We start from the raw sequence: 18,479 nt of genomic DNA, 5'->3' as shown, positions 1-18,479 counted from the left end.
CGCAGGAAGAATCTAGTAGAGTGATTGAGAATAGGAAATCTTTCGCTACTCAACAAACATCTGCCCCATCGGAAACAGTCTGGTCATCCAAGATAATTTCCACCGTTCTTTATGACTAATGCAGTGTTTGAACCTTCTCATCCTCCTATGCCGTCACCTATTATGTCACCTGGTTTCAGTAGTTTGCCTCACCCATTAGCCATGTTACTTAAAGGCATTTCCAAGTTCTCAGTTAATTCCACTAACGAGGTGATTTCATTCCTTAGATTTTTAGTCGAATTCCAAGACCATGCTTTAGTGTTTGCTCTCTCTTACTCCCAAATACACCAAATAATTCATCCATATTCTGTAGGCGTCCTCTCGGACAAAATAGCAAAAGCAATATCTGATAGATCTTCAATAGAAGACTTCCATGCCCATCTTTTGGCTAACTTCATTCCGGCTAGAGCTATGCCATCTTTAATCCAGAAGTACTATTTCAGAGTACAGAGGTTGGACGAGAACTTTGCTGACTTTATTCAAGATATAAAATTTTATACGAGGTCATTCGCTCTTCATTTCCCCGAAGATCAAATTGTCCAAACTATAGTGGAAGGAATCTCTCCGCTCTATATGTCATACCTATGTTTTGCACCTCGGCCTCAAACTTTCTCGGAACTCGAGGCAATGGCAGTGTCAGTCGAAGGCGTGAGGTATGCTGACACCTTACGAGTTGCCAGGAAGCCCCCTCCGTCATTTAACAGTTCTCGGTCACCACCTCGCCGAACATTTCCCACACGCAAGTGTTACGCATGTGGATCAACTGAACACCTTAGGAATAAGTGCCCCTTGGTCAAATCGAGCTAGACTAGGAACGGAGCTGGTCAGCCTCAAGGTTGCTTCAATTGCGGGTCGTTTCCCATCAGGCTAATAATTGCACTTCAAGTAACAGCACACCATCTTGTTCAACTTCTGGTACTGCCTCCTCGAATACAAGTGATAGGAAGTAACTAGCGTCATCGGCTGAGTCACAATGTTCGCCTTCCCTAAGCTCAGCCCCCGTTAGATCAGGGAACGAATCCTTCATGGATAAAACTTCATCTAATTTATCATTTGAATGCCCTAGGGAATGCCTCAGGATTGCGGCAGAGACCCCGGAATTCGTGCCATTTCTGAAAATTGAAGTAAATAACGAACCCGTCACGGCTCTATTAGATTCAGGAAGCGTGAGTTCCATTATTTCTGAAGAGTGGTATTCTAAATTAAAAATTTCTTGTAAATTTCCGGACTATTGTTTCTCTTCTCTTAAATATGTTTCGGCAAACTCGTCACCAATAGAAATTTTAGGCTTCCTTTTTGCTAAAGTTCGCATTTCAAATTTTTCCTGGAAGGTTAAGTTATTTGTAGCTAAACAATTGTCTTGCCCTGTAATATTGGGAGCCGATTTTATGTCCCATTCAGGTCTTGTGCTCTACATTCAGAGCAAGTCGTGCACCTTCAAGTTTCCTAGTATCATTAATATTCCTTTATTGAAACGTAGTTCTGTGTCATTTTCATCTATTTCGCCCACCCAGAGTGAGATATCGTTAGATTAGTTTCTGATAATGCAAATACTTTCACATCTAACTTATTCCGAAAATTCTGTTTCGACCTGACCATATCGCATGTAACAACTTCAGCTTATTGCCCTCAACCATCTCTGGCTGAACGGGTCAATCGTAATCTTCGATCTGCGTTGATCGCTTTTCATCATGAAGATCATTCCAGGTGGGATACTTCTCTGCAATGGTTATCGTTTGCTCTTAATTCAGCCGTTCATGAAGCACACAAGTTCACCCCTGCCTCTCTCATGTTCAAATTTGTTCCCAACACGCCGCTGTCTAATCTTTGGTCACTCAATGACATATTGCCTGAGAAAATAGATCCTGATAATATCAGAGACCTGTGGAAGAAGGCTGGAAGTAATCTTAAGGCTTCTCATGAAAAGGTTAGAGAGAGATATGATTATGGACGGAGGCCCATCAATTTAAAGATTGGAGATCAAGTTGTGATTAGGAATTTCGTACCTGCAGGCAAGCTTGCCCCCAGATCCAGCCATGTATTATTTTGGACTTTTTAACTCCTGTCACTCTTCTGGTCAGCAACCCAGCCACTGAGAGGATATTATGAGTGCGCATATCACAGATCAAACCGGTATAATCTTTTGTTTTGCAGTATGGGCCACTAAGCGAAGGCAGCAAAGAATGAGTTATATTTCTCTCGGTTGCAGTTCAGTAAACAAATTGTTTTTAATCAGGTTGTAGGGTATATGGGGAGGCCTTCCGCCCCGCCCAATCGCCAAGTAAATTACCAATTCAGTGCCTTCTCTGACATCGGCAGCCGAGTCGTAACATCTGGCGAGCGATGCTGGCGTGGGGTAAGGGCCCACTCTGCTCTGGCCCAGTCTCCTTCATAACGGCGTGCTGGAGCACCATCCTCTCCGGCGAGGGCTGAGGTGCGGTAACTCAACCGCCAACCCATCTTGGTGCAGTACCTATATATCTGCTGCGGCAACCATCACCATGGCTACCCCTCTCATAGTAGCGGGAGAGGTGTATCTAAGGGTACTTGGGGGGGGGGGGGGGTCCGAAGGACGCCGCCCTGGTATCGGCGGCGGCGGCCGATCTGGCCGTCAAATTTGAACTTTATATCTCCAACTTCTACGACTTCAGGAAGACTTCAAGATTGGTTCTGACTTAAATTTTTCTTCTAAAGGAACCTTTTCAAGGAAATGTCTTTAAAATATTTTTTCCTAACAAACAATTTCAATTTTTCTCCGTAAGGGGAGACTTTAAGGGGGAGGGAGGTGGTCTGTACCGCGAGGGTACACCCACCCCGTTCATTCAAATGAAGCGCCTTGAAAAACGCCATCTTCAATATAAACTTGCAGCAACTTGTGCAAAAGGTTTGGACTTTTCCCTACAGATGTCTCTGTAAAAACCTGATGTTATGCCCTCTCGTGTGAAGAGAAACGATTAAGACTACAAAGTAATTTGTTATTTTAAGGTTTCCTAAACTGAGTTGATTTGTCTTTGTTTTTTGGTGTATCACAGTTGTTGACACTTGGATCTCTTTCCGCCAACTTCAAAATTAACCAATAGGAAATTTTGTATGTGTATTTATCAACCTATCATCGTTTTCTTGTACATATTTAGTTATCCAAGGGGCTGCCTGGCCGAGGCGGTAAAGGCGTGCTCGGTTCCCCCGGAAGGCCGTGGGTTCGAATCCCCGTCAGGAAGTCGTAAAATTTAAGAAACGAGATTTCCACTTTCGGAGGTGCATATGGCCCTGAGGTTCACTCAGCCTACACCAAAAATGAGTACCAGGTTAATTCCTGGGGGCAAAGGCGTCCGGGCGTAGAGCTAACCACTCTACTCCATTACGTGCCGCGGTTAACAATGGTGGAAGCCTTTACCTTCCACTCCTCCAAGGGCCTTCATGGCCTGTGCGGAGGTGACTTTGTCTTTGTCTTTTTATATTTAGTTATTCAATAAAAAATGGGGGTGTGTCGGGCCTATCTTTAAACTTCCAACCTTCTAAAATGTAAATTTCTGCTGTAAATTTCAAACAAGCCTAAAAGCACTTGGCTTAAATTCGGGAATAGAGAGTATGACACACTCTCGAGTTCCCTATCAACTTGACTTCGAGGTGACTATGATTTTGTAACCGATTTCAGCCTGTAACTTAAATGTCAATTTGTTTTACGTCACACCGACAAGATACATCTTATGGTGACGATGGGATGGGAAAGGCCTAGTAGTAGGTAGGAAGCAGCCCTGGCCTTAATTGAGGTACAGCTCCAGCATTTGCCTGGTGTGAAAATGGGAAACCACGGAAAACCATCTTCAGGGCTTCCGACAGTGGGATTCGAACCCACTATCTCCCGAATATTGGATACTGGCCGCACTTAAGCGACTGCAGCTATCTAGCTCGGTATATGCTTTCTCTTTAGGAATGATTGATAAGAACTAATTGTGCATGAAAGGACACTATTTAACTATTTACGAAGTCGGGAAAAGTGAGCCCTGTCGTAAATGAAATTCCAGAAATCAGTAGCCCACTTGCCTAATTGGGTTGCAGGTAGACAAAGCCATGGCGGGGTGTAGAGCTGGTGTTGCTAATTTTAAACGCATTACCCACCTGTCAAATAGGCTACTTGGCAATTACTAGCACGGGTGGGGGCCCTTTAGGCTCCCAATAAGTAGATTTGCCGTTTGGCTCTTGATTGGAACTGGTCGTTTTGGCTTCCTTTTTTTATATATTATTTTTTTGCTAGTTGTTTTACGTCGCACCGATACAGATAGGTCTTACGGCGACGATGGGGCAGGAAAGAGCTAGGAGTGGAAAGGAAGCGGCCGTGGCCTTAATTAAGGTACAGCCCCAGCATTTGCCTGGTGTTAAAATGGGAAACCACGGAGGACCATTTTCAGGGCTGCCGACAATGGGGTTCGAACCTACTATCTCCCGAATACTGGATACTTGCCGCACTTAAGCGACTGCAGCTATCGAGCTCGGTGTTTTGGCTTCCCCATCAACACTGAAGTTAGGTCGCTTCGGCTCCTGCTGGGTTAACAACATTCCCTTCCCATTTAACAGGCTTAGGGCTGTCAATCCTAAAAGATTGGCATACTTAAAAAAATACCGCCTCTGTGGTGTAGTGGTTAGCGTGATTAGCTGCCACCCCCGGAGGTCCGGGTTCGATTCCCGGCTCTGCCACGAAATTTGAAAAGTGGTACGAGGGCTGGAACGGGGTCCACTCAGCCTCGGGAGGTCAACTGAGTAGAGGTGGGTTCGATTCCCACCTCAGCCATCCTGGAAGTGGTTTTCCGTGGTTTCCCACTTCTCCTCCAGGCGAATGCCGGGATGGTACCTAACTTAAGGCCACGGCCGCTTCCTTCCCTCTTCCTTGCCTATCCCTTCCAATCTTCCGATCCCTCCACAAGGCCCCTGTTCAGCATAGCAGGTGAGGCCGCCTGGGCGAGGTACTGGTCATACTCCCCAGTTGTATCCCCCGACCAAGAGTCTGAAGCTCCAGGACACTGCCCTTGAGGCGGTAGAGGTGGGATCCCTCGCTAAGTCCGAGGGAAAAACCGAACCTGGAGGGTAAACAGATGATGATGATGATGATGATGATACTTAAAAAAATGTTGTTAACGTAACTACGTCTCGTCTACGTTATAAATATTTACTGGGAAATTAAAATAAATGATTGGCATGTTTAAAAAGTACGTTGTTAACGTAATTATGTTTCATCCATGTTATAAACATGTCATCATCATCATCATCTGTTTACCCTCCAGGTTCGGCTTTTCCCTCGGACTTAGCGAGGGATACCACCTCTACCGCCTCAAGGGCAGTGTCCTGGAGCTTCAGACTCTTGGTCGGGGGATACAACTGGGGAGTATGACCAGTACCTCGCCCAGGCGGCCTCACCTGTTATGCTGAACAGGGGCCTTGTGGAGGGATGGGAAGAGTGGAAGGGATAGGCAAGGAAGAGGGAAGGAAGCGGCCGTGGCCTTAAGTTAGGTACCATCCCGGCATTCGCCTGGAGGAGAAGTGGGAAACCACGGAAAACCACTTCCAGGATGGCTGAGGTGGGAATCGAACCCACCCCTACTCAGTTGACCTCCCGAGGCTGAGTGGACCCCGTTCCAGCCCTCGTACCACTATTCAAATTTCGTGGCAGAGCCGGGAATCGAACCCGGGCCTCCGGGGGTGGCAGCTAATCACGCTAACCACTACACCACAGATGCGGACGTTATAAACATGTACTGGAAAATTTGTAGCCGACCTCTTTCATTTACTGCAGACTAGTGAACTTCCCGTGCTGGTAGTCATTCATGGCTGCCTGAATCATTGTATAAACTGTGTTCCGTTTCTTTTATTTTCTTCTCTCGTTATTGCTTTGAAGCTTTAAGTGTGTGTCAGTTTGAATTCCCTTCAGCACCTCCATAAAATTTTATATATTAGGATGGGCAGCATTAAATACCTGGTTGAAGATTTTGCATGGAACGATTCGCAGCAGTTTGTAGTCCGGTCCCCTGTATTACCAAAATTAGCCCACATTTCATATACCGCCTCTGTGGTGTAGTGGTTAGCGTGATTAGCTGCCACCCCCGGAGGCCCGGGTTCGATTCCCGGCTCTGCCACGAAATTTGAAAAGTGGTACGAGGGCTGTAACGGGGTCCACTCAGCCTCGGGAGGTCAACTGAGTAGAGGTGGGTTCGATTCCCACCTCAGCCGTCCTGGAAGTGGTTTTCCGTGGTTTCCCACTTCTCCTCCGGGATGGTCCCTAACTTAAGGCCACGGCCGCTTCCTTCCCTCTTCCTTGTCTATCCCTTCCAATCTTCCCATCCCTCCACAAGGCCCCTGTTCAGCATAGCAGGTGAGGCCGCCTGGGCGAGGTACTGGTCATACTCCCCAGTTGTATCCCCCGACCAAGAGTCTGAAGCTCCAGGACACTGCCCTTGATGCGCTAGAGGTGGGATCCCTCGCTAAGTTCGAGGGAAAAACCGAACCTGGAGGGTAAACAGATGATGATGATGATGATTTCATATAATTATCACAAAAATTCATTCAGCTTCTTGTGTATTGGCTTCATACTTATCAAGTCGTTATTGAAGCAGTCTTCCTCTTGTGACGGAGGCAGTAGGGGTAGAGCAAAGAAAAGTTTCAGAAGTTTTCCGATCTCAGTATTCTTAAATCGTTACACAAGCTGACGTTTTGAATTTTTTCTCCACCATGCTTGAGCCAAGTGGAATCTGCATCCTCTAACTTCTGTCATGGGCCAAGAAGAACGGACAGCTATATGCATTACCTTCTCAAAATCTGCATAGACTACCCTTATAGACGATGTATTTTGAGAAAGCTGTTCCAGTGCAGTCTTGTAGCTGTGAAATTTTTTGTTTAGAAGAAGGCCCAATCAATCAATCAATCAATCAATCAATCAATCAATCAATCAATCAATCAATCAATCAATCAATCAATCAATCAATCAATCAATCAATCAATCAATCAATCAGTCACTACTGATCTGCATTTAGGGCAGTCGCCCAGGTGGCAGATTCTCCATCTGTTGTTTTCCTAGCCTTTTCTTAAATGATTGCAAAGAAATTGGAAATTTATTGAACATCTCCCTTGGTAAGTTATGCCAATCCCTAACTCCCCTTCCTTAAAATGGATATTTGCCCCGATTTGTCCTCTTGACTTCCAGCTTCATATTGTGATCTTTCCTACTTTTAAAGACACCGGGCGAGCTGGCCGTGCGGTTAGGGGCGTGAGGCTGTGAGCTTGCATCTGGGAGATAGTGGGTTCGAATCTCACTGTCGGCAGCCCTGAAGATGGTTTTACGCGGTTTCCCATTTACACACCAGGCAAATGCTGGGGCTATACCTTAATTAAGGCCATGGCCGGTTCCTTCCAACTCCTGTTCCTTTCCTATCCAATCGTCGCCATAAGACCTGTATGTGTCGGTGCGACGTCAAGCCACTTGCAAAAAAACTTTTAAAGACACCACTCAAACTTATTCTTCTACTGATGTCATTCCACGCCATCTCTCCACTGACAGCTCGGAACCTATCACTTAGTCGAGCAGCTCGCCTCCTTTCTCCCAAGTCTTCCCATCCCAAACTTTGCAACATTTTTGAAACGCTGCTCTTTTGCAGTAGCGGCTCGCTCTAAAGGACAGACGGGCACGTGCCCCTCCAGCTAAGTAACTGTTAATACATGGTTTTATAAATACCGGCAATTTGAATGGTGATACGTTCAGTTTTGATATTCGGCGCCCCATGCAGCTAGTGCGTCAATGTTTTCATCATACACGTACTTTGCTTCCTGCGGCGGGATCTTCGCTGGCATATGCACGCAACAATGGAGACTTTTCAACCGACGGAAGTATTTTTGTGTGTGAATATTGTAGCATAGCCGTAACGGCAACTACAATGTATCAAGTTCAACAATAACTTTAAAAAAATTAAAAGTAGTAAACTTGAAATAAAAACACTGCCTCTTATAACCACAGCTTTAGTAGCATAGTTTAAACCTGGACCAACATGAAGAAAATTCAATGAAGTCTTGTCTAAAGCGCTTGTCTCGGGGAACATTATGAACTGGGAACTGTTGCTGAGAAGTGTGGAAGTAGGAGGAAAGGAAAGGATAGGAAAGGAAATGTAGAGTAGAGGATCGGAAAGATCAGGTAGAACAGGGACATGGCAGGGAGAAAAGGGATGGGGATGTAACTTCTGCAGCAGTCAGGAAAGATAGGGCTGACCAGGAGGGGACGGGATCAAATGAGGTGGGTAGGTTTGAGGCTCTGGTCATGGGGAATTCCATAGTTAGACATGTGGGGAAGGTGTGTGGAGGAAAGGGAACAAGGGTAGAGTTGTTATCCAGGAATTAGATTAAGGCAGATGTTGAGGAAAGTAGAACAGAAGGAGGAGGGAAAGGAGAAGGTGGTAGTGTTTCACGTTGGTACTAACAACGTAAGGTATGCAGGGATAAGTACTAACTTAGCCTAGTTGGGGATGTGTGGGATCTGGTGAATGCAGCACGGGTCAAGATTAACGAAGCGCAGATTGTTATCAGTGAAGTACTATGTAGGAGGGATACTGACTGGAAGGGATTGAGAATTTAAATGACTCTATGGAGTGGGTATGTGGGAAACTGGGGATGCGATTTCTAAATCCTAATGGGTGGGTAGGAGATAGGGATCGGCGCTGAGATGGCCTTTACGTAAACCTCAGTGGTACGTATAAGTTAGGAAATTTGTTTAGAAGGATTATAGAGAGGTACATTCAGGGAAACGGGGTGGCATAGGGAGCGGTGATGAGAGACAGGCATCTGGAAGTCAACTAGGGGTGACATAAAAATGTTAGTGTTGAACTGTAGAAGTATTTTAAAGAAAGTAACAGAATTAAGTAATTCAATAGATATATACAACATGTGACAATAAAGTTCGGTGAATGAAGTCAGAAAGGTCGATCCGGCAACACTGCCGACACACAACGCTGTACCTGCGTAGCAGCAGGTTTTGACCACCGACTCCCAATGTTGTTTAGTTGAGCATCGTGTGTGTGCCGTGTAAGACCTGCTTGACACAGTGCGTGTTTAGTGCGTTGGTTCTGAACTACGAACAGGAACATGAACGACCAAAAGATCAATGTACAGTTATGTTTTAAGCTTGGCAAGACACCGAAAGAAACGCATGCGATGCTGGTACGTGGGGCACTGTCTCCAGGAACTGCGGCAGCACATCTCGCAGGAACACCAGGTAACGTGGACCAGTCAAACGGTGAGGCAGCAAATAAGGTTCTATTAGGTGATCTTGGACAATGCCCGCCCATACGTTGACAGAGAGCCGTTGCTGTTGGCCACCGACGTGTGTGACGTGGGGATTTTCCTCACTCCAGACATGGCGGTTGCGGCTTTTGGAAACACTATCACGGGTGAATGAGGCCTCATCCGTGAAAAATACAAACTGTAGAGGTTCGTCACTATGGCACGGCGGTGGATAATCCATTCACTGAAGTGAGCGTGGGGCTCAAAATCCGTTGGTCCCAGTGTTTGCACACGTTCTTTATGATAGGGGTGTAGTACCTGTCCCGCCAGTACTCTCCACACTGCATCCTTCAAAGTGTGCGTTTCTCGGGCAACTTGACAGGTGGTTATTGCTGGGTGGTCGGCCACACGATCCAACACCACCTCCTCAAAGTCTGGTTTTCGGACATGTTTTTAGCGGGAACCTTGGCCGGATCTCCATGGTGTGGACGACCCCGTTTCTCGTAAGTTGGTAACCACGGAGATAAACTTCTTCCATTTAGGATGACGCCTGTTGGGAAAGCGTTCTCTGTACATTCCTGGTGCTTTACGGGCACTACATCCTGCCACAGCGTGCATTAAGTGCATGTCTGCCACCTCTCGTGCCGAGTAACGTTCCATCTTTGACTACGCGTCATGCACTGTAGGCAGTAACACACCTCACCATGGACACACCACAAGCTATCTGATGCAGTGAACAACTGACATTAGAGATAGTGCTGTGCGTGAAGCACAGGTTAATGCGCCGGTGTGATGCATGCGGTCGTCACATGACACACATGCTATGAGCTAAGTTGTGTACAGTACGTCTGTTTGGTGGTCAGGGGTGTACACCGTTTATCACCCGCTGCCTATTCCATTGTACAACAGACATCCGGGATCTTTGAGATAATGCGGCAGAACTGCAGTACATGCATTGAGACTGGCCATGGCGGTCGTCACTTTGAACAGTTACTATGAGCTACGTTGTTGTTACGCGGAGTACGCACCATAACACAATAAATATGCATTTTCGACCATTGGTTATCGGTTGTGGACCCACTATCACCTGTTTCAATTTGATCCAAAGTCCGACTCGTTGGCTGAATGGTCAGCATACTGACCTTCGGTTCAGAGGGTCCCGGGTTCGATTCACGGCCGGGTCGGGGACTTTAACCTTCATTGGTTAATTCCAATGGCCCGAGAGCTGAGTGTTTGTGCTGTCCCCAACATCCCTGCCACTCACACACCACACATAACACTATCTTCCACCACAATAATACGCAGTTACCTGCACGTAGCAGATGCCACCCACCCTTATCGGAGGGTCTGCCTTACAAGGGATGAACTCGGCTAGAAATAGCCACAAAAATATTATATTTGACCCAAAAGGTTTGCGGCAACCTGTATAGAGTTCCTGTGTCAAAATGGACTATCGATACGCAAGTAGACAGCTACATGAGCAGCTCTTTCAGTGAGCGGAGTTCCTCCAGGAATAAGAAAGGAGAGGATCCACTTTCCACAACATCAAAATGTATGTGATCTAGCATGGCTGTGAGTCTAATTTTAAACCATTTACTTTTTTCTTGCTAGTGGTTTAACACATTGAAGGATTTCGGTAACGCAAGGATGACAAAGCGCTAGGATTGGGAAGGAGGCTGCCTGGTGTGAAAATTGAAAACCGCGGAAAATCATCTTCAGGGCTGCCGACGATGGGATTCGAACTCACCATCTCCCGAATGCAAGCTCAAAGCTATGCGACCCCAACCACACGGACAACTCGCTCCGTAAACCATTTCCTGTTTCAATACGTTCGCATTTTTTCTTCCCCGGTTGCGCTTTGCTATTTTACATTTAGTTTGTACAATTTGTTTTACAGAAAACGGCTAGGAGTGACCTTGGTCCCGGCATTTGCTTGGTGTGAAAATGGGAAACCACGGAAAATGGTGTTCAGGGCTGCCGACAGTCCACTTCGAACCCACTATCTCCCGAATGCGAACTATCAGCTACGTGACCCTAGCCGCTCGTTCGATTTTAATTTATTTCTTCTTTCTGTCTTTGCAGGTTGCCACAAGGTAGAACATGCCCATCCATGCGTCACCGTAAACATTTGATGTGTTATAGCAGTGTTAACAACTATGGTCGTAATACTGAAAGATGAATACTGACAGTATTACGGGTATAGCAAAAAATCAATCTAACCACTCTATCCCACTTAGTGCCAAGGTTACTTTCCAGTCCTCCAAGAGCCTTCATGGCCTACACGGAGTCGGCTTTGCTTTTTACTTGTGCATGAAGTAGGCTAGATGAACATTAAAATAGCAACTAGATAACGGTAAATCTAAGAACTTCACATCTGTGCGTGTGTAAAATCTGTCCTCCTGGTCTGGGTTGTATTCAATCAATCAATCAATCAATCAATCAATCAATCAATCAATCAATCGAGCGTTCCCTCAGACAGTCAATTTAACTTTATTATTATGCACTAGACATTCTGTTGCAAAACCTGTCAAAGGCTACCCCTTTGCTATCTTTTAAATTACTGGCCTGATTGTCTTGAACGTACGAGTCATCTCCTGGAAAACTGAGGTTTGGAAAACTGGAGGCACAATAAAGCGCTCAATCACAGTTACACAATTTTCTCGTTTTTTCAACATCTAGCAGGTTTTGAACTAGAATCCTAATTCACTGTGTCGTACAATACTCACCTTGTTTAGTCGAAGATTAATGATGTTTTTTTTTTTTTTTTTAATCGCCAATGGTGTCGAATTCCTTTTATTAAGATTTGCACCGCTTTTCGCACTCCTAGTTCTTGGCACAGATACGAAAAATACAAAAACGAAGACTCAAAAAAGAATGCGTGCTGATTATTTCGATGAGTTTGTAGTGGTGACTAGGAGTCACGGGGGAATCTGTTATCAGCTACTGCACGAGTGGAGGAAGTGTACGTGACGTCATCTCTGATATCGTCCTTCCCTGAAGGGCCTGGAGGAAACTGCACTTACAGCTACACAATACGAAGTAGGATGTGAGCATGTTCAGTACTGGACTGCCAAATAGGCAGGGTATGGCACCCGCACCGGCCTATCGACCCCATGCCTTTGAGGGGCTCAGCGACAGCGGAACACAATACAAAATGACTTCATCTTGAAAGATAATTTACTTAACTTTTTTCCAAAAAATAGGAAAAAGTTAATTAACTCAAAGAAACGAAAATTTTACATCGACGAATCTATGGAAAAACTACTGTCTTAATGTAGTGTACATTAACAATAGACACATTAAACTTTGTCTCTTATTTAGAAACTCAACTACCAGAGCGAGTTGGCTGTGCGGTTAGGGGCGCGCAGCTGTGACCTTGCATTCGGAAGATAGTGGGTTCGAACCCCTTGAAGATGGTTTTCCGTTGTTTCTCATTTTTACACCAGGCAAATGCTGGGGCTGTACCTTATTTAAGGACACGGCCGCTTCCTTTCATTCCTAGTCCTTTCCTGTTCCATCGTAGCCATAAGACCTATCCTTGTCGGTGCAACGTAAAGCCAATTATTGTAAATAAAAAATAAACTCATTATTTGTCAGGTGTTTGTAAAACATTTGAAAATATAGTGATATCAACGTTCCCAATTGTTGCCAACGTATTAAGAATTCATAGGTGTCACATGATCATGAACGCTATTGGTGAACGAATATTTTCGAAAAATTGCATGAAATTCGATGACACAAGAACGACTGAACTAACTGTTACTATCGCCACTGAATACATCATGCAAAAGTAGCTTCTGAAAGATTTCACGACAAAAAGTTCACATTTTATTGGTTTATTTAAAACGCATTTTTTTAATTTGTGTTCCAAAATATTCAATAATATTATTTGGTCCGTAGGGAAGAGACTTAAGAGAAATGAATGTCAGGTTGGGAATACAGAACTGGAACAGGTAGGTCATTTCAAGTTTCTAAGAAGTGTATTTTCCCAGGATGCTTAAGTACTTACGTGAAATAAAATCGAAGTGCAGCAAGGCTAATGCAGCGAACTCTATTGCGATTAATTGTAGCCTATACTGTAAGAAAGACGTGAGCACTCGAACGAAATTATATTTGCATAGGTTTATTTTCAGACTTTTCTGTACAGAAGTGAAAGCTGGGTGGACCCAGAATATCTTATTCATTGATGTTGCTGTTGTTGTTGTTGTTGTTATTGTTTGAGTTCATCAGTTCGTAGACTGGTTTGATACAGCTCTCCATGCCACCCTATCCTGTGCTAACCTTTTCACTTCTACGTAACTGCTGCACACTACATCTGCTCTAATCTGCTTGTCATATTCATACCTTGATCTACCCGTACCGTTCTTACCCCCTACACTTCCCTCAAAAACCACCTGAACAAGTCCTGGGCCACGGCCGCTTCCTAATCCACTCCTAGGCCTTTCCTATCCCTTCGTCGCCATAAAACCTATCTGTGTCGGTACGACGTAGGCTAAAGCCTATTGTAAACAACAAGAATTACTTGCGGCTAAGTGGGGTAAAGTAGACCTCATTTTCTGAGGATTCGAACAGCATGTGGATCTGTAGAAATATTTTGGTGAAGTGCGGGTCTCGCCGTAATGTTTTAAAGCATCCAGCAAATTATTCATGCATGATTCCACGATCGTAAACTGAGAAGTTTAAAGTGGGGATTTTTCTGAAATAATAATAATAATAATAATAATAATAATAATAATAATAATAATAATAATAATAATAATAATAATAATAATAATAGTAAAATTTTGTGTCATCATTTCAAAGATATCATCGGGTGCGACGTCTTGTTATTTAAACTTTGTGTAGATTTTTCTGAGTGTAAAATGCCATTGTTTACCATCCTTTCCCGCAAAGCTCGAATATTTTAATGCATTTGCAATTGAGGCTAGAGTTTTCAGCACAGTGTTCATTTGGCAGATGTGATTAGTGTTTGTCATACGTGGTAGAACCATTTGAATTCAGTCTCGGCAGTACTTTTGTTCCGGTGTGTGGAACGCATCCAGGGCGTGGCTTAACCCCTATGGATCTTATACGTGTGCACTCGATGTTGGGACAGGGTGTAATTACAGTAACCTCCGTTTGTCAGTGTTGAGATTGTGTGTACGAGTTTTGGTCCATGTTTAGCCTGAGGGCGCACGTGAAAATGATGAGAGTCTGAAGCGGGTTTGTGATTTGTGTGGTTTGGTTCGGATTCCACGTAAAACAGTAGGTTCTGCGGTATTTTGCTCATTTTGATGTCGAAGTGACGTGTTGTTGAAGTGGATTGTTTTGTAGCCTCAGCAAATGGAATTTACGGGTTGATGGGAAGATTAGGTTACGGCTCTTGTATTTCACGTTCAGTAGTTCATTATTTTCGAAGTTAGCCATTAGTTTGATAGCAACGAATTGTATTAATTCTGTAAAGGTTAGGATATGTTTTTGTGCTGGTACGTAGGTGGATAAAAAGGTTAGTTGCACTAACGCGCCGCAGCAGCGCGCTGTGTGTCGCAAACGTGGGCACAGCGGAAAAAGGGACAGACACTGCCCACACGTCTGTTAGGCAGGTCGCTGTGGTGTCTCGTCTAGTATTGTGTGAATAGCGGCCAAATCCAATGGCGCGTCAACTGGACGTTCACTCCAAATATGTGGTGCGTGCGACAATCCGATTCCTATGGGCCAAAAGGAAGAATTGCACGGACATTCATCGTGACATTAGTGCTGTGTGTGGAGAGCGGCCATTTCCCGACAAGTTATCGTAAAGTGGTGTCAGCAGTTCGAAGCCGGACGCACGGATATCACGGACAACCATCGCGAAGGCAGGCCCGCAACGTCCAGGACCCGTGCAAAGGTCAACAGTGTGAATGCGATCATTAGACAGAACCGGCGCGTTAAAATGAGAGAAATCGCGACGCAGCTGAACATGTCGTATGGCAGTGTGTTCGCCATTGTTCACGAGGACCTTGGGTATCGTAAGCTGTGTCAAAGATGGGTCCCACGTCTTCTCACCGATGAGCACTAGCGACAACGTTTCCAATCCTCCCTGGCATTTTTACAACGCTATGCCGCAGACGGCAACGGGTTTTTGCGGCGAATCGTCACAGGCGACCAAACGTGGGTCCACCACTTCACCCCTAAACGAAGCGAACATCAATGGAATGGGTGCACACCTCATCACCACATCGAAGGAAATCCAAGGTTCAACCTTCAGCCGGTAAGGTTATGGCGACAGTGTTCTTTGACATGGAGGGTTTGCTGCACGTGGAATTCATGCCGATCAACGCGGCGTCGTATTGTCAAACATTGCACCGGTTGCGTAAAGCGATTAAAGAGAAGAGCCGGGGGAAATTGAACGGCAGTGTGATTTTGTTGCACGATAACGCAACACCTCACAAGGCCCGCCAAACGAGAGAACTGCTGCAGCGTTTCAAGTGGGAGGTCTGGCAACATCCACCCTACAGACCCGACCTAGCGCCAAGTGACTTTCATCTGTTAGGTAAGCTCAAAACGGAGCTCGTTGGTCAACGTTTCCAGACCGATGAGGAGGTGAAGGCCGCTGTCTCCGAGTGGTTGCAGAACGCTGGAGGAAATTTCTATGCATCCGGCATCGACAAGTTGGTTGTGCGTTCGCAGAAATATTTGGAGTCTCTTGGAAACTATTGAAACCGTACAGTGTCCTGTACAGCTCATGGAAATCATAGGTGCCTGTCTACCTTATTAAAATCACTTCTAAAGGTCGCGTTATTGGTAGGATTATGGGCGATGAGGATCGAGCAGCGTCCGGCCAGAACGAAACCCGCGAAGGAGCGCCTCTAAAACAAAGGGAAGGCTGAACAGGAGCCAATCCCCCGCGGAAAGGCCCTCTCAACTCGCAGACAGACTTGGAGATATGACGCGACGCCAGAGTAGTCAAACACGCCCCGAGGTGTGGCCTATTTTTCCAGAGATCCAAACTAACAGAAAGAACTTCCGGTTTTTATGCACGTTTCACGGGTGCCAACGTCGAATTTTGGCGCGTAAAAATTATAAAATATTTTGATCCAGACATTTGAAGATTATGAGAGGCACACCAATGAATAGAGCTGAATTTTCTGCGTATCCCAGACTAAAAATATGAAATACTTTATTCAGGGGACGAAAGGAGGTCACCAGATGTCCAGCCGTGACATATCGCAAACACATGTGAACGAGAAAGCGTCCCCCAAGCTAAGAGTCGCGCTCAAAATTGACTCAACCCCCCATATGACGCTAATGGAATAATTAAAAGCGGGAAGCAAATTACGTGAAAACTGCCGATCGTCGGTAGAGCACGCCTGGATCAAATAAGAGAGGAATGAGAGGGTTACAATACGCACCATTTAAATGTTTTGAATTCCTGGGATGAAAGGAGCTGCTGTCCTTAATGAACCGTGAATCGTTTACGCCCATTGTCTTCCGGTGTGTAGATCATAAAAGCTGAGCTGGCCCTCGCTGGACAGAGTTCTTAGCGGGTCGTTGAGAGAGGACAGTGTGTCCCGTTGTGCTCCAGTTTTATAGTCCGAAACCTAGTGAAATGAAATGTCGTATGGCTTTTAGTGCCGGGATGTCCCAGGACGGGTTCGGCTCGCCAGGTACAGGTCTTTCTATTTGACACCCGTAGGTGACCTGCGCGTCGTGGTGAGGATGAAATGATGATGAAGACAACACAGACACCCAGCCCCCGTGCCATTGGAATTAACCAATTAAGGTTAAAATCCCCGACCCGGCCGGGAATCGAACCCGGGACCCTCTGAACCGAAGGCAAGTACGCTGACCGTTCAGCCAACGAGTCGGACCGAAACCTAGTGACCGCATACTAAGACAGTGTTATTGTGTCCGTCGCGGCCGTGAAGTAGAAGGCCTTTGTGAATTGTAGACGGGAAGCCAAGCGAGCCTAGGCGAATGTCTCTGTGCCGCATGTCAAACTAATTAAGCTGCGAGCATAATTTATAAACGAGTAGCGGAAGTCGGCTATGGACAATGCCGGCCTAAATGAGTCCGTAGGTATTAATAAATTGGTATCACCCGAATTGCTACTCTAAGTCAGGGTTCTCAAGTGTCGTGAGCCACCCGATTCCTACTGTGAACGCGCCCGCTGTGATTATAATGACCTGCTTATTCATGGTGTAGACTCTGTGTGTGTGTCGCGGTAAGCAGAGGACCGTGTGACGAGTGGTGGAGTGTTACCCATTTGGATTACTCTAAGATTTCGGCTGTGAACGAGATATCCAGGATGTCGGACTTGTGTGGACCAGGGTTCAAGGACAGCACGCCCGTTTACAGCGCCGAGGCCATGCAGCAATAAGCACCGCCATGGGTCTCCCGTGGAAGGAAAAAACCACGGCCACCAAACAGATGAGTGATGTCAATATAATCTCTTAGCACGTTAATGTAGAACTGGTAGTAGGATGAGCTTTCCTTTGTAATACCTAAATGTTGTAAAATAATGCATGTCCTAATATGGAAATGTTTTTGTTCTTGATCATGTTAACGTTAAATTCAAGGGAGCTAACTCCCCGGATGACCCTTTTGTTTTTTTAATGATTAGTTTATCGTGAGGGGTTATTCTTAGTAATATGTAGAATATCCTAGCAAGTATGGGAACAAGGATATCAGGATATTTGAGTTCCCCTAGGGGTGGCTGAACAATAGTGGATGAGCAGGGAAATCCATGTCCAAAGGTTGTTAGTTAATGTCCAAGGTGGCTAGCGTATATGCTGAGGAAACTCATGGGTCAATCAGACGATGCATGCGTAACTTACACATATAATAATTGCATGCTTCAAGAGAGAAGAGATCCTGTCCGAGAGAGGTACATAAATATGTCATTTAGGTAAAATAGTGAGGGACAGTTCGCGAGTTTCCCGTGATTATTGATTATTTAACCAGAAATGTATGGAGTTTTTTGTCTGCAATCGGCTGAGATCCAGGGAAGCCAGAGTCGTATGTATGGTAGAAATATAAATATATACATAACTTTGGGCGGTGAGCAAAGAAGATGAGGAGCGCGGAATTGAGGAATCATGAGAGTCCTATGCCCAAGGAAAGAAGATACGCGATATGAGACGTAATGAGAGGGCCGAATGCCCAGATAGTTTTATGATGAGATAATTCGGAAGTGATGGTGCCCATAGTCGGCGCTCTACGAGGAG

The 18,479-nt window shown here is 45.4% G+C and overlaps 1 protein-coding gene across 1 annotated transcript in view; it reads right to left on the bottom strand.

Moving 5' to 3' along the window:
- The window catches only part of LOC137498351 (E3 ubiquitin-protein ligase SIAH1A-like), a 29,216-nt gene extending 17,059 nt beyond the window's left edge, over positions 1–12,157 (bottom strand). The window contains exon 1 of the mRNA XM_068225793.1: positions 12,021–12,157. The gene's annotated coding sequence lies outside the window, so the exon portion shown is untranslated. The remainder of the gene's footprint in view (positions 1–12,020) is intronic.
- Between the last annotated feature and the right edge of the window lie 6,322 nt (positions 12,158–18,479).

This window comes from Anabrus simplex, chromosome 2, assembly GCF_040414725.1.
Source record: "Anabrus simplex isolate iqAnaSimp1 chromosome 2, ASM4041472v1, whole genome shotgun sequence".
In the NCBI taxonomy this organism is placed as follows: domain Eukaryota; kingdom Metazoa; phylum Arthropoda; class Insecta; order Orthoptera; family Tettigoniidae; genus Anabrus; species Anabrus simplex.
This window is presented reverse-complemented; position numbering and strand designations above follow the sequence as displayed.